At 50.4% G+C, this 14,937-nt stretch overlaps 1 protein-coding gene across 2 annotated transcripts in view; it reads left to right on the forward strand.

Annotated features, from left to right (window-relative positions):
• Nucleotides 1–14,937, forward strand: part of VSTM2L (V-set and transmembrane domain containing 2 like) — an 89,268-nt gene that overhangs the window by 835 nt on the left and 73,496 nt on the right. The window lies entirely within an intron of this gene.

Genomic DNA, 14,937 nt, shown 5'->3' on the forward strand with positions numbered 1-14,937 from the left:
GCAGAATGTGGTCCTTCTCCTATTGCTGTCTACGACCAATGCAAACCCCCCCCCCCCCCCATTTTTAACTGCTCGGGATGGAAATTGCGAGTCCTCCGGTTGTGGATTGGGATATAATTTTTGCCAGTTTGCGGGGCGTTGATTGGGGTGGGAGAGAGAGAGAGAGAGAGAGAGAGAGAGAGAGAGAGAGAGAGAGAGAGAGAGAGAGAGAGAGACCGGGACTTGGTTGTTTGTAAGCGGCAAAGCGATTGTGAGGGCAGGGCTGGCGTCGCAGGGGAGGTCGAGGCAACCTCTTTTCTGTCCACGAAGAGAGGCAAAATCAGTCCAGGCGATTCGGTACGGGAGGCAGGACATGCGTAAGTTAGGAAGAGAACTTTTTTTAATGCGGTGTGTGTGTGGGGGGGGTGTCTTTCCTCGAAATCCCACCCTTTGTTTGGAAGGAAGACTGGGAGACCCCTCCCCAGGGAAACCGCTCTCCAGTTTGGCACAGCAGAGCAGGAAATGTATAGGAGGAAGAGAAGCTGCGTGGCTGTTGGTGGGGGGAGAGAGAGCCCCCAGTTAAGCATATAGAAGAGTCAGAAACCTCACATCTGGGCCGGATCTGTGCACAAAACCGAATCTATGAGGGGAGGCACGCACACTGCATGTACACAGGCACAGCCAGATTATTTCTAACTTCTGGAGTTTCTCTGTAGGATGTCCTTCGTTCCTCTCTGCCCCAGTTGTGGCCACGATCTTGGTCCCCATTGCAGGGGGTTGGACTAGACGCCCCTTTGGATCCTCTCCTACTCTACAATTCCATGATGTTGTGATAAATAGTTTCTGTGCATAGGGAGTCAGCAGGGTGGAGATGGTGGGCCTCACCTGTGGAAGGTGGGAAACACCTTCTTCCAAAGCAGAAGGTCCCACGTTCAGTCCCCGAAGTAGTATCTACACAGGGCTTGGGATGTCACCCTCACCTGGAATCCCAGGAGAGCCCCTGTCCCACAGCTCTGAGGATGTTCTTGCCCAGAGTAGCTTTTTCATGCTCTTAGCATCTGCCCTGTTTTCCAACACAGACACCCAAGAACTCAGGTGGAGTTTAAGCATTCCCTTGCAAATCCTGACTGCTCAGGATGCTTAAAAAAACAACAACACCTGGGTGTCCTCCTGGGTGGTTTGGTCCCAGAGAAACCGCCGAGGGGGCACCCTGAACTTCCTTCATCAAGGCAGGAGCCTGAGGGTCTTAGCTGACTGCAAGCAGTGTGGTGGCAGGGGAAGGCATAGAGGGTCTCCAGACAATAGCCCTGAACAGGCACCACCGCAATGGCCTTCCTTAAACCTCTCAGATAGCAGAGGAGGAGGCGGCAGGAGTGTCCTGTGTTGTGCCCAGCTTGTGGGCTTCTTTGAAGGCATCTAGCTGGTTGCTGTTGGATGGAGGGCTCTGGATTACATGGATCCTCGGTCAGATCCTGCATCCTTTCACCCACCCTGGTGCCAGTGCCAACTGGGGCTGGAGATTTCGGAATGGCACAACTCCCTTCCTTCACAGGCTTGCTAAAGTCCAAAGACCTCCTAGAAAAAGTGCTTAGGACTTTTTGGAGCCGGGGTTAAGGTTAGGATGAGCTTGGGGACAAATCCAGGAGAGAAGCTGGGGGAGAAGGAAGAGGCTGGCATCCTCTTTGGGAACAGCAAATGAGCTGAGTGCCTTAAGATAAATAAATCCGGCACCACAACAAGCTGAAAAACCAAGAGGAACCCTATATAAAAAGGAACACACACCCCAGCCCTGGATGTGGTGGGAACCAGATACACCCCTGAAGGAGAGGCAGCAGTTTGATCTGGCAGTGTTTGGGGAAGTGTTTCCATCGCCCTGCTTCTTTTCCCTTGCCTTCCATAATACTTCTTCACTCCTCCCCCTCCATTTGCCCAGGAAACCAGTTTCTGGCAAGGGGAAGAGGTGCAAGCTGTGTTAGCAACTGGTGGGGCTGGGGGAGTTATTCAACTTACCCTTCTGGGGACAGAGCTGGCTGCTTTCACTGGCCTCTGGTGCAGAAATGTCCTGCAAGTTTAATATCACCCTGTTGCAAGGCAGGGACTGGACCGGATTGCATTGCATATCTGGCTGTGCAGTGGTGTGAGGCTTAGGCAGAGGGGAAGGATTTCAGTGTCGCGCCCATTAGGGAGCAGGCCCCAGGCAGCTTCCTGGGTGCAGCAATCCCTCCTTGGCTTGACCAGCATGCTCTATGAAGCAGCCTGCCTTTCCTGCGTCCTGAAGAATCAGAGACCCATTTGTTAGGGGTTGCTGTGTTTTGTTTCTTGCAAAGCGGGGAAGCAGCGAGAGCCCCAGGATTGCAGAGCCTGTGACCAAGAGTAGTTCTGCAGCAACTCACTTAATCACAACCAAAAGCCTTTATTAACGAGGCTGAGGAGCAGTGAGTAAGTGGGTCGTGTATAATAAGCCACTCGCGATCAGTAGGTGAATACCAATTTGAGGAAAGTGCAGCTTGCAAGGAACTGGTATCAATGGCTGTTTAGCAGATTGGAGATTGGCCATTTCATTACTTGCTGGAACAGCTTCCTCCTGGCACAGCGAGATGGGGAGGCGGAGGAGGCGGAGGCCACAATAACTCCCTGGGAAGCAAGGAGCATGAACCACAGAGCTGGTGGTGACGTATTGAAAAGAAGGCAGGGGCAGAAGGGGACTGGCTATATAATCCCCACCACTGACACCTCCTTTTGGCCGTCATCGTGACACCTTCCCTGAACTGGACTCAGGCAAAGGCCTGGCTCAAGGGTTGGGGGGACCAAAGGGATGGGTTTGCTCAGGCAGCTCCCCCACTTCAGGCAGTCACAGGCAAACCTGTGAAGAGAGTCTCACAGGAGGAGATAAAAAAACCCCCAACAACCTTGAATGTGTATGTTGGTGGAGATTGCATGAACCTATTCCAGGCACCACACAAGTTCTGGAGATAGAGGACACTGTGTGGAAATGGAGGAAGACTGAAGCCCAACAGGCATGGTGGGATCAGGAAGGGCGTGAGTTTAGGGCCACAAACATGCTAACCCTTTTGCAGCACACACAAAAACATGTGTTTTCTCCATCCGGAATCACTCGTGCACATCTTCCCTTCTAGCTTTTGACCCTTGAGATGTATGTTTTTATGATTGTGTAAGCTGTTTCCAATTGTTTTTAATGCTGTATTTTAATGCTGCAAGCCACCCTGGGACCTTTGAGTGAAGGACAGGTGATTAATGACAAGCATAATCATGGATCCTGCCATCCACATGGGTGGGGGGCGGGTTACCTGATACACATTTGAAAAGCCTCCCCTTGATTAGGCTCTCTGCGCCTTTTCCTTTCTGCACGTGCTCCAGCCGAATGAAGAAGGAAGTGGGGATTATGCTCTTGCTATATGACCACCCACAGCATCATTGGGGAGGTGTGGATATGTCCTCTTCCTGCATTTCTGGGACCACCTACATGTGTTTTCACGTGGATGCAGTACAGGGTAATGCAGAATCAGTCTGCAGTGAGCTTTTGTTTTCAGGATGAAACCAGCTTCTCAAAAAGCACCTTCCGGGGGCAAGAAATATGCAATAGATTTAGGTTTGGGGGGGCTATTTAGGGGGGAGTGCTCTGTCTCCATTGATTCTGGAATAAAATGCTGGGTGCACCTAGCCTGGAAAGGGTTGAAACAGAAGAAGCCATAGTTCAGAGCATCTCCTTTGCAGCAGAAGGTGGCAGGGTCCAGGAAGGGCTGGGGAAAACCTCTGCTTGCAACTCCAGAGAGCTGCTATCAGCCAGTGTAGACAAGACTGAGCTAGCTGGACTTACTCAGTCCACCTTATACTGGTTCTCACTCAGTATAAAGCAGCTCCCTATGTTCTAAGCCTGCGGTTCTCAACCTGTGGGTCCCCAGACGTTGTTGGACTACAACTCCCATCATCCCTGAGCTCTGGCCTTGCTAGCTAGGGATGATGGGAGTTGTAGTCCAACAACATCTGGGGACCCACAGGTTGAGAGAGGCTGTGAATCTAAGCCAAAGAGCAGCAGGGAGCAAAGAGGGGAAGCCCAGTGGGAGCTGCTGACCAACCGCTGTAAAAGAAAGCGGGAAGAAACTGGGGGAGCAAGACCCTTAGGAAGCAGGGAGGTATAGAGGGCAGGTGGGGCCTGATTCCTGACATGCACCAGCAGGTGGCCCAGTTACTATTCCAGTAATAGAACCATAGAATTGTAGAGTTGGGAGGGACCCCCCTAGGGTCATCCAGTCCAACCCACTGCAACGCAGGAATCTCAGCTAAAGCATCCAGGACAGATGGCCATCCAACCTCTGCTTGAAAACCTCCCAGGAAGGAGAGTCCACCACCTCCAAAGGAGTCTGTTCCATTGTCAAACAGCTCTTACTGTCAGAAAGCTTTCCTTGATATTTAGTCAGAAACTCCTTTCTTCTAAGTTGAAGGGATTGGTTCGAGATCAGGAGAAAACAAGCTTGTTCTTTCTTCTGTGTGGCAACAGTTGAGATATTTAAAGATGGCTGTTGTTGCTGCCCCAAACACAACCGTAGCACTATAATACTGCAAAAGAGAGGCCAGGGTGCTCACAGAAGGAAAGCCATAAAGCTGAAACTCCTTAAGCCAGGGATGGCAGAGTCTGTGGCTCTCAAAGTATCATAGGAGTCCAACTCCCATCAGCCCCAGTCGGTGTGGCCGATCATTGGGGATGATGGGAGCTGTAGTCAAGCTGTTCCTCACCCCTGAAGCCCACAACCTTTTGCAGGAGAGACTTCCCTTGCCCGGGGGGACCAGGCACACTCCTCCCAACACCTCCAGGAGCGGCTGCTTGATATTTGCTGCTCTGCAGCTCCACTGCTGCAAATGGCCAGAGGGTGTATTGCATCTCTCAGGCTCAAGTCCCCCGTGGATTTATGCAATTGCTTTGAGGAAATTGCTGCAGGGTTCAAGTTGAGCACCTTGGGAGGCCCACTCTGAAAGCTGTGCATCTGGTCTCTGAAAGCTCCCTTGGAACTCATTTCCAAAATGCTGTTGGGTGCAGGTCCGGCTTGGATTAGGTCCTGTGGAAAAGCATTAGGGCAGAGACGTCCTTTTTGCCCAGGAGATTGAGGAGGGGGTTTTGCTCTGGGTTAGGCTGCAGGTCTTGGTAGTTTTGTAGATCACAGGAGCTGGTCGCCCACCGCCACGCAAGGGACAGTATTGCAAAGATCACTTCCCTGCTTTCATCGAAGTTCTTGAGTTCCTCAGTCTACACACCAAGGTGTCATTGGATGGGAATGAAACATGGTGATTTAACTTGACAAAGTTATTGGGACCAGGTGGAGATTGGCATAGCACTGACCGTGTCCTTCTTCACAGTAGGATTAAGCCACCCAAATATCTCTTGCAGAAGACACCACCCAAACTCCTCTGATGCCAGCCTGAGGCTTCAGTTTCAGCCCATTTCCCTGTCAGGGTTTTTCCTGTGCAGCTAAAGGACACCTTGTGCTGAAACTCCTGCCTTTGACCTTCCATCCTTCACTGGTTCTTGTCTTTTCCGGCTGACCCACAATCTCTGCGAACTACCCAACAGACCCTCCTTGTGCCGGGGTCTAGGGGTCTCCTCTCTGCTCACCGTAGTTTCCCAATGTTGCAGTGAGCATGTAGCCAGTTAGAATCCCTTCTTTCTTTAATTGGTCAGCAGGAGTGGATGGAGTCCCCTCCTCACTCCCTCCCTCCCTTTCCCCCCTTGAGCTTCCTGGAAATGTAGGCTGTGTGCTCTGCCAACCAGGCAGGCAGCAAAACAAAGCCTCCAGCGTGGCGTCTCTTTCTCTGTGTCCAGCAGCTAGCCAGGCTCCAGGGCACCCCAGGAGGCAGTTTTTACTGCAGTGCACATCCCTGCTCCCTTCTTCCTCCTCTTCCTCCTCCTCTACCTCCCTGCCTCTTAGCTTTCCCTTCAATTATTCATGCCTCCATTGCAGGCAGTCTGCGAATGCCCGGCGGTGCCACGCCTGCTTGCCCTCCTTCCCTGCCAGCAAGAGACTTTCTTCTGCCAGAGCCTGACAGTGGACAGGCATGCTTTGCTAGGCGGCTACAGGAGAGTAGCACCAGGTGTGTGGCCATCCTTTCCCACTGCATTTTCAATCTCCATCGATAAACCACTTAGCGTAGTGGCCAGACAATTAAGAGCCCCTTGCTGGACCCCTGTCCTCATTTGGCTGCTCTCCCCTTTGTCTCAGCCTCTGATGATTACACTCTCCATTATCTCCCTGCAAACACTTTGCATTCAGCTGGATTTCCTCAAGCTTCCAGTGACGAATTCTCCGCCCACCTGTGTTTTTCCTGCTGCTGTGATGCAGGCCTTCATCTAGTGAAATTGCTTCTGACACAACTCCCCGCCCCTCACCCCATAAAATGTCCCTGCACCCAGTCTCCCAGGCCCTGAGAGGCTTGCTTGCAATGGCCGAGATGGACGGAAGTGGGATTTCATTCCTAGTTTTGAATTTTCAAAACATGTGCGACAGCAAAGCCAAGAGCTAAAGCCAACCCCTTTCCTTGCTCAGCAGAGGTGAGCTCTGTGTGACACCGTGGAATGTGGCTTCCTCGGTTCCTATGATACCGAGTCAGGTTATTTGTCCAGCATTGTCTACTCTGACTGGCAGTGGTACCCTAAGGTTGTAGATACCAGACAGGGAATGATCCTGGACTCTTTCCCTTGCAAATAAGGTTTCTGCCGCTGAGACAGTTGAAGAAGACACAGAAAGAAGACTGAGAGGGGAGGAGGAGGAGAGCAGCTGAAAGGGGATAGCAGTCAGCATTTTGCAACCAGCTCTCCATCTTCCAGCTGTTTAAGGTTTAGGTCAGTGGTCTGCAGCTGGTAGCTTGTGGATCAAATCTACCCCATGTCATACTGGTTGACACACAATCCCTCAGTGCCCTTCTCTTGGCTAAACCCCAGAAAGGAAAACTGCCCCAACCAGAACTTGCAGTGTGGATTTTAGCTCAGGATGCTTGATGGAGGCAGGCAGGTGGGCTGAGTGATGGCTTCTTGCCTATGACCACCCCCCTCAAGTGGCCCACTGAGAAGGCTAGTGGCCAGCCACAGGTTTCAGGCATACCCAAGGTCACAATCACACACCCATGGCAAGGCAGCTGGAGAGATGCTGGGGTTGTAAAGAGCATGTTTTCTGGGTCTTTTGCACAACATCCTTTCCAGCCTCTGCTAGGTCTACAGTTACCTGCTGCAACATTAGTAGGGCAGCAGATGGTGAGGTCCCTGGGATGTTTTCGCCATATCTGGCACGAAGTGTGTTTGTGTCCTGTGCAAGCAAAGCAGCAGCTGCCCTTGAGATGCTGGGTCTCCATCCACCATCACCTCTCGGTTAACCCTTGGTGGCAAGGAGTGGGGTGTTTTCAAGACCTGCCATGCTTCACGCATCTTTTAGCCCCTCACTTGCCCCAATACTTAGTGCGATAAAATATATGTCTTATTTTGAGGCCTCTCACACAATCTGCGCACTGCAGTGGGTGTCCTAATGAATAGAAATCGGGACAGAGAAACAAAACACCCGTTGCTGGACGCTGCAGGAGGGGAGAGGGGTCTTGTGATCAAATCCTGTTTGCGGGTTTCAAACAGGCACTTGGTTGGCGACTGTGAGAACAGGAAGCTGGACTAGAGGGGCCACTGGCCTGATCCAGCAGGGTCTTCTCATGTTCTTGTGTAAGTCAATGGTGACTACTCATGCTTAAGCTACCTGGACTAAAGATGCGGTGGTTTTGTGAATGAACAGACTCTTCTCAGTGTGTGAAGTAGCTTAGCATGTTGAGTTGGCAGCCTTGAAATCCTCTTCTGCTGTGGTCCTCGGTCTCTGCCTGGGACGTGCTGAAGCAGCAACAAGCAGGCAGGCAGGCAATCTGGAGGAGGCTGGCAAGAGCTTGGCCTTCTCACTGGGGCCGGGCTCAGGAGTGAACTCCAGAAGGTGGGCAGGATATTCAGCACACCTGCTACCCTATTCATTACCTCCATCGTCAAAACCAGATTAAAATCTTGCTCCTGCAATAATAGGTTTGCTTTATTTATTTCACACAATTAAGGAACACTTGAGGGTAAAACAACAACAACAAAAACCCTCAAAGCGGTTTTATAAAAATGGCAAAACAATAAAATCATCAGTAAGAAAAATTAATATCATTTAAAAGTTGAAATAAAGTCTCTTAAGGACAGATTAAAACTTGCACCAACGGAGCAATGGATCCAAACTACAAGAAAGAAGTTCCAGTTACAGATAGGTAGCCGTGTTGGTCTGCCATAGTCAAAACAAAAAGTTTTTTCTTCCAGTAGCACCTTAAAGACCAACTAAGTTAGTTCTTGGTATGAGCTTTCGTGTGCATGCACAATTCTTCAGATACACTGAAACAGAAGTCACCAGACCCTTCTATATAGTGAGAAGGTGGGGAGGGGTATTACTCAGAAGGGTGGTAGGAATGGGTGATAGGCAGATAGCTGTGATGAGCCTGTTGACGACTCTTAACGACTGCAATAGGTCTTACAGGAAAAAGCAAGGGGTGAAAAGGTGAAAAATGGCTTTGTCATGTATAATGAGATAAGAATCCAAGGTCTTTGTTCAGACCAGGTCTCTCCATGGTTTTAAGTTTGATAATAAGTTGCAATTCAGCAGCTTCTCTTTCCAGTCTATTTCTGAAATTCCTTTGTAGTAAAACAGCTACTTTGAGATCTTGTATAGAATGTCCTGGGAGATTGAAGTGTTCTCCTACTGGTTTCTCTGTCTTGTGATTCCTGATGTCAGATTTATGTCCGTTTATTCTTTGGCGTAAGGTTTGGCCTGTTTGTCCAATATAGAGAGCTGAAGGACACTGTTGGCATTTGATGGCATACACAATGTTAGACGATGAGCAATTAAATAGTCCCGAGATGGTATGTGTGATGTTGTTGGGGCCAGTAATGGTGTTGTCCAGGTGTATGTGGCAGCAAAGTTGCCATCTGGTAAACCCAGATGCCAACTTTGCTGCCACATCTGGGTTTCATCAGCTCTCATCATCGGTCACTGGAATAAATCTGGAGTGTGCATCCCTGTTCTGCCCACTTAGTCAGCTGATTTATACAGGACCAGGGTGGGGGGTTCTCAGCTTGGCAAGGGGGATCTGTTCACTTTCCCCTCTCCTGCCAACATTCAGCCCCATTTGAACGGTTTTGCACCCTTTTCCAAAGGGATGTGAACAATTGCTGAACGGCGTGCTTGAAAGTGGGGTTGCATTTTGTACCCAGCTTTGGTCAGTGCCACCTTTGGTTTGTTTGGCAGCTGAAAGGAATTTCAGTGTGGGTAACACCCGATTAAAAATGCAAAGTGTTTTGCTCAGACTCCACTAGAAACCAACAAAGTAGCAACAAACAGAAGGCGGCCTTTGCAAATGAGGTTTGCTATCCCTTTGCAAACAGGCAAGTGTTCCCGAGAGACGGGCCAGGGACTTGCATTCCGGGAAATTGAGTAATAATTCTGTGAGTTCTGAGTTTGGCACCAGAATTGTTGGAGCCTTGGGAGCATCTTTGGCACACAAGAAGTTCAGCTTACAGAGTCATAGAATCACAGAATTCTAGAAGAAGAAGAAGAAGAAGAAGAAGAAGAAGAAGAAGAAGAAGAAGAAGAAGAAGAAGAAGAAGAAGAAGTAGAAGTAGTAGTTTGGATTTGATACCCCGCTTTATCACTACCCTAAGGAGTCTCAAAGTGGCTTCCCTCCCTCCCCCACAACAAACACTCTGTGAGGTGAGTGGGGCTGAGAGACTTCAGAGAAGTGTGACTGGCCCAAGGTCACCCAGCAGCTGCATGTGGAAGAGCGGGGAATCGAACCTGGTTCACCAGATTACGAGTCCACAGCTCTGAACCACTACTCCACACTGGCTAGGGTTGAATGTCATCTAGTCCAACCCCTGCAATGCAGGAATCACAGCTAAAGAACCTCTGCCTGGTAGCCATCCAACATTTGTTTTAAACCCTCCAATGAAGTAGAGTCCACCATCTTTTGAGGGAATCCATTCCATGGTTAAACGGCCCATGCTGTCAGAAAGCTCTTCCTAAGTTTAGTGGAATCTCCTTTAATTCGAATCCACTTGTTTGGGTCCTACCTTCTGGAGCACCTGAAAACAAACTTGCCCCATCTTCCATGTGACAGCTCTTCAGAAGTTTGAATATGGCTGCCCTGTCACTTGCACTAGCAGAACCTCATTGCACGACAGATTGCAGTATCTATTGTGCAGTGAAGTCACCAGCAACCTGCTTCTTTGTTCTCTTGAGCAACAAAGTTCCGCCTGCACCAAATCTTTCGCCAGCAGAACAAGTTTGCCACTAAGAGACTTCGCTCCGCATTGGAGACAGCCCGAGACAAGGAAGTAGTAACTTGAGAATTAAAAATAGACTTTCAGAATTCAGCAAAGATCGGACCTCTGAAATAACACATTCAAAGCTAATTTGCATGGATTTCCAACCCAATCAACCCCAGGATGGAGCACAATAATTAAAGACAGAACAAAACACTTCAATTCCATTCATAGTTTTTCATCCCACCATTTCACTAGGGAGCTTGGAGCAGTGAATGGGGTTTCCCTCCTGCTTTAATCTGAAGGAAATACATCTTACCTTATCTGGGCCAAGGTTACTCCAGCAAGCTTCGTGGCTGAGCTTTCATATTATCCCCATCTCCAGCACCGTTTCTGTCCCGGGCATAAAAATCCTACCAGATCCCCAAAGATGGAAAATATCTGCAGCTCTCCTGACTTCAGCCACAATGTTTAATAGCAGTTTGGAAGATATAGAGGCCAATAGCAGGCAAGTATCCAGAAATAAGGCAATTCACAACTGTGAGGGAGCTATGAGTGGTTTTCTATATGCCCATGATGCCAGTGTGGTGTAGCGGTTAGAGTTTTGGACTAAGTCCTGGGAGAGATCTGGGTTCAAATCCCTACTCAGCCATGACGCTTGCAGCACCCTCAGCTCAGCGCCCAGCGCAGGCGAACTGGTTGCCCTCTGCTATATCCACCTCTTGCTGTTGTCAGCAAGTATGTGGGGAAAATCAATCATCAATCCACCTCTGTTCAATGGCTACTAGCCATGACAGCTTTTTTCTGCCTCCAGGGTTGGAGACAGCAATACCAGGTGCCGGAATGCACAAGAGGGGAGAGGGCTGCTCTTGTGCCCGACTCCTGTTTGCTGATTTCCCACAGTCAGCTGCTTGGCCACTGTGAGAAGAACAGGACGCTGGACTAGCTGGGCTGCTTCTTCTGTTCCTCTGCTTGGCAGTTCAGAAGTCCTGCTAGCCAGAGCGAAATCCAATCACCCAGATGGCCGCTGGTCCAGATCGCATAACAGAGGGCATTGGAGAACCTTCTTCTCCATGGAGAACCATCTTCCAAACTGCCCTTCTGCCTGGCTTCATAGACTCTTGGCAGAACCTAGCTCAAGGAGAGGTCCCTGCCCAGCATTGCCTCCACCTGACAGCACTAAACCAGAGAGCCCCTCTCCCTTCCACGCACCCACCACCATCTGTCCCCCTCCCCCCTGCCGGGCTGGTGCTGGAGGAGAATTAGAAATGCCTGCAGGTTTCAAGGTTAATTCAAATGCCTTGGCAAGGCGCACTCCAGTCCTGATGGCAATCTCTGAGCTGGCTGGGCTTTCTCTTTTTTGCCTCTAATTTACAGTGCAAATTCGAGATAATTCTGCCACTAATATGACAATAAATAGGGTCAGGGAAACTATTCTTCTCCGCCCGCTCGGAAAACAATCGCCCTCCCCTGGTGCCTGGCGGCACGTTCTCCGGCACTTCCCCGCCAAGGCCGGCACTTTCATCTGTGGAAAAGGGCAATTGCATAATTACTGGAAGGAATCGGCTCATCAGTTGATAGGGCCCTCTCCAGTTTTACAAAGCAAGAACAATAGAGGCCAGATGGCTTGCAGGAGCATCTCCTGCCCTGCTGCCCGCCAGATACCAGCTGAGGGCAAACAGCACTCTCGGAGGAAAAGGGCCGGATGGAGGAGAGCGAAGCAGCTGCTCAGGCAAGGGAGAGGCTGGCCTATATTCTCCATCACTTTTGCCTGTGATTCCTGGCCAGTTTGTGCCTCTAGACCCTTTGGTTTTGAAGGGGTTCCTTCTTATAGGCAGTGCTGCAAATGGTTAGTGTTTACCCCGGTACAGTGTAGAAAGTAGATATTCACCCAAGGCTGCAACCTCTGACTAGGGCAGGCAGGGTCTACTTAGGACATAAGAACATAATGAGAGATCCTCCTGGATCAGGCCCACCTAGTCCAGCATCCTGTTCCCACACCGGATGTCTGTGGGAAGCCCAGAAGCAGAATTCGAACACAAGAGCAACTCTCCCCTCCTGGGTTTTCCAGTAACTGGCCTTCAGAAGCAATGCTCCGCCAGCTGTGGAGGTAGAACAAGCAAAGCCTTCATAAGCAGTCGGCAGCGATAGTCCTCAGAGGGTCACCCAGTCCAATCCTATGCAAAGCAGTAATCTCATCTAAAGAATTCTCCTGCCAAGATTGGAAACTGGGATTTGCGGCTGCCTCCACAGTTAAGAGGGAGCCTCCCTCCTCTCAGCTTTGGTGACTGCTAGTGTTGATATGAATCTGCACTGAAGGCGGTTGTGGGAGGTCGGGAAACGGAGTGTGCAATTCTGTGCTCCCTTCTCAGTCCCACAACCATTGCTCTCATATATGGAACCTTCTCCAGGCTTCATCCATGCAATTCACCCAACACACAAGTCAGCTATATTCCAGCTGCAGAATTAATTTTAGCAATTCTACTAGTCGAGGGGGAATTTAGGAGGGGGGACGTGGGTCACAGGGAGCCGGAAGGACCCAGAAAGCAGGGAGGGGGACCAAAGCTCAGCGGCAAAGCAGCTGGGTGGCCTGCAGAGGGTCCCAGGTCCAATCTATCAAGGGGGCAGGACTGGATTTAGGTTTGATGAGGCCCTAAGCTACTGGAGGAAATGGGGCCCTTTATACGTCCAGTTGTCCTTTGTCAACAACGAATTGTCATTGTTTTTTGTGTTGAATATATGCTGTATGGACCTAAAGCCATTTGCGCATGTTGCCATGCAAGCAGTCCATACAGAATGTAGGCACCCTATATACAGAAAGGAGCAAAGCAGTGATATTTTAGGGAGCAGGCTAACAGGTGGGGCCCATCACTTACATCATAGGAGCCGACACAACACAAAACACTGTTGCTGTCTGTAGGTTTTATTTTATTTGTTTTTTTATCTTATATTTTGGAAATGTATAGTGGTACCTCGGGTTACAGACGCTTCAGGTTCCAGACGCTTCAGGTTCCAGACTCCGCTAACCCAGAAATAGTACCTCGGGTTAAGAACTTTGCTGCAGGATGAGAACAGAAATGGTGCTCCGGCGGCGCAGCAGCAGCAGGAGGCCCCCTTAGCTAAAGTGGTGCTTCAGGTTAAGAACAGTTTCAGGTTAAGAACAGACTTCCGGAACGAATTAAGTTCTTAACCCAAGGTACCACTGTACATACAGGGGATTTTTTCTTTAATTTTTTTGGGGGGCCCCCAAGAGAGTGGGGCCCTAAGCAAGGGCTTGTTTAGCTTATACGTAAATTGGGCACTGTGAGGGGGCCATTGGTGGCTACCAGCCACGGTGGCTCAGCTCTGGCTCCACGGCCAGAGGCACCAACGCTTCCAGTTGGTGGAAAACGCAGGACTGGAGAGGGCTCTTGTGCTCAGGTCCCGCTTGCAGGCTTTCAACGGGCTTTTGGTTCGCCACTATGAGAACAGGATGCCGGACTCAGGGGGCCTTAGGCCGCCGGAGTAAGCCACTTCCACCCTTCCCAGCAGGTGGAGTTGCAGGCTTCACGGCCCCAGCTCATGTGCAATTGGGGGGATTCCCAGCCGCGTCACCTCCTGGCCAGCCAATCGGCTGGCGCTGGGGTGTGTGGCTTGCCTTATTTAAAGCAGGACACCGGCCGGGGATCTCCCTCTTTGCCACCTGCCATATAACTTCTGGGATTAGGGATTGGTTGCAGGATTGAGGGTATTGGTGGCAAGCCTTTTGCTCGAGTGGCAGTTAGGCATTGGTATTGTTTTATAGATGGAAGAGGGGAGGTAATGCTGTCACCTGCCCCGCATATTGAAGGGTAGTCCGATAAAGGATTCCGGGGGGCGTGGCCCTGTCCAAAGCCTGGGGAGGTGAGGGCCTAAGGCACGCCCCTATCGGTGACCCCAGGGGAGTTCCTAATTGATGTGCATCAGCAGGACTCCCCCTACTGGTGGTTAACCCTTCTTGGACTTCAAGCGGACAGGCTGAAGTTAGATATAGTCGGTTAGGACCAATGCTTAAGCCAATACCGCTCATCACCTGTAACCTATAAAGTTGTGGCCTTATTTAGCCCATTAACCTTAATAATAGGGATGCGGGTGGCGCTGTGGGTTAAACCACAGAGCCTAGGACTTGCCAATCAGAAGGTCGGCAGTTCAAATCCCCGCGACGGGGTGAGCTCCCGTTGCAGGTCCCTGCTCCTGCCAACCTAGCAGTTTGAAAGCACGTCAAAGTGCAAGTAGATCAATAGGTACCGCTCTGGCAGGAAGGTAAACAGCGTTTCCGTGTGCTGCTCTGGTTCGCCAGAAGCGGCTCAGTCATGTCGGCCACCTGACCCGGAAGCTGTACACTGGCTCCCTCAGCCAATAAAGGTCAGAGTCGGTCACGACTGGACCTAATGGTTAGGGGTCCCTTTACCTTAACCTTAATAATTGTGTTGTGTGTCATTATTTCCACTGGGGGAACTCACCACGCAACTCAATGCTGGGGCAGGTGGACAAAGAAGCTGAGCTGGGAGATGGCAGCATCTTTTGTTTCCATGACTGATGGGGAGGGGTTTCCCTTTTCCTAGTTGAATTTGGCTCAGCCTGGACAGAACGGACACCTGCCTCGCTTGCTT

This window comes from Podarcis gaigeae, assembly GCF_964106915.1.
Source record: "Podarcis gaigeae genome assembly, chromosome: 6".
NCBI classification, from domain to species: Eukaryota; Metazoa; Chordata; class Lepidosauria; order Squamata; family Lacertidae; genus Podarcis; species Podarcis gaigeae.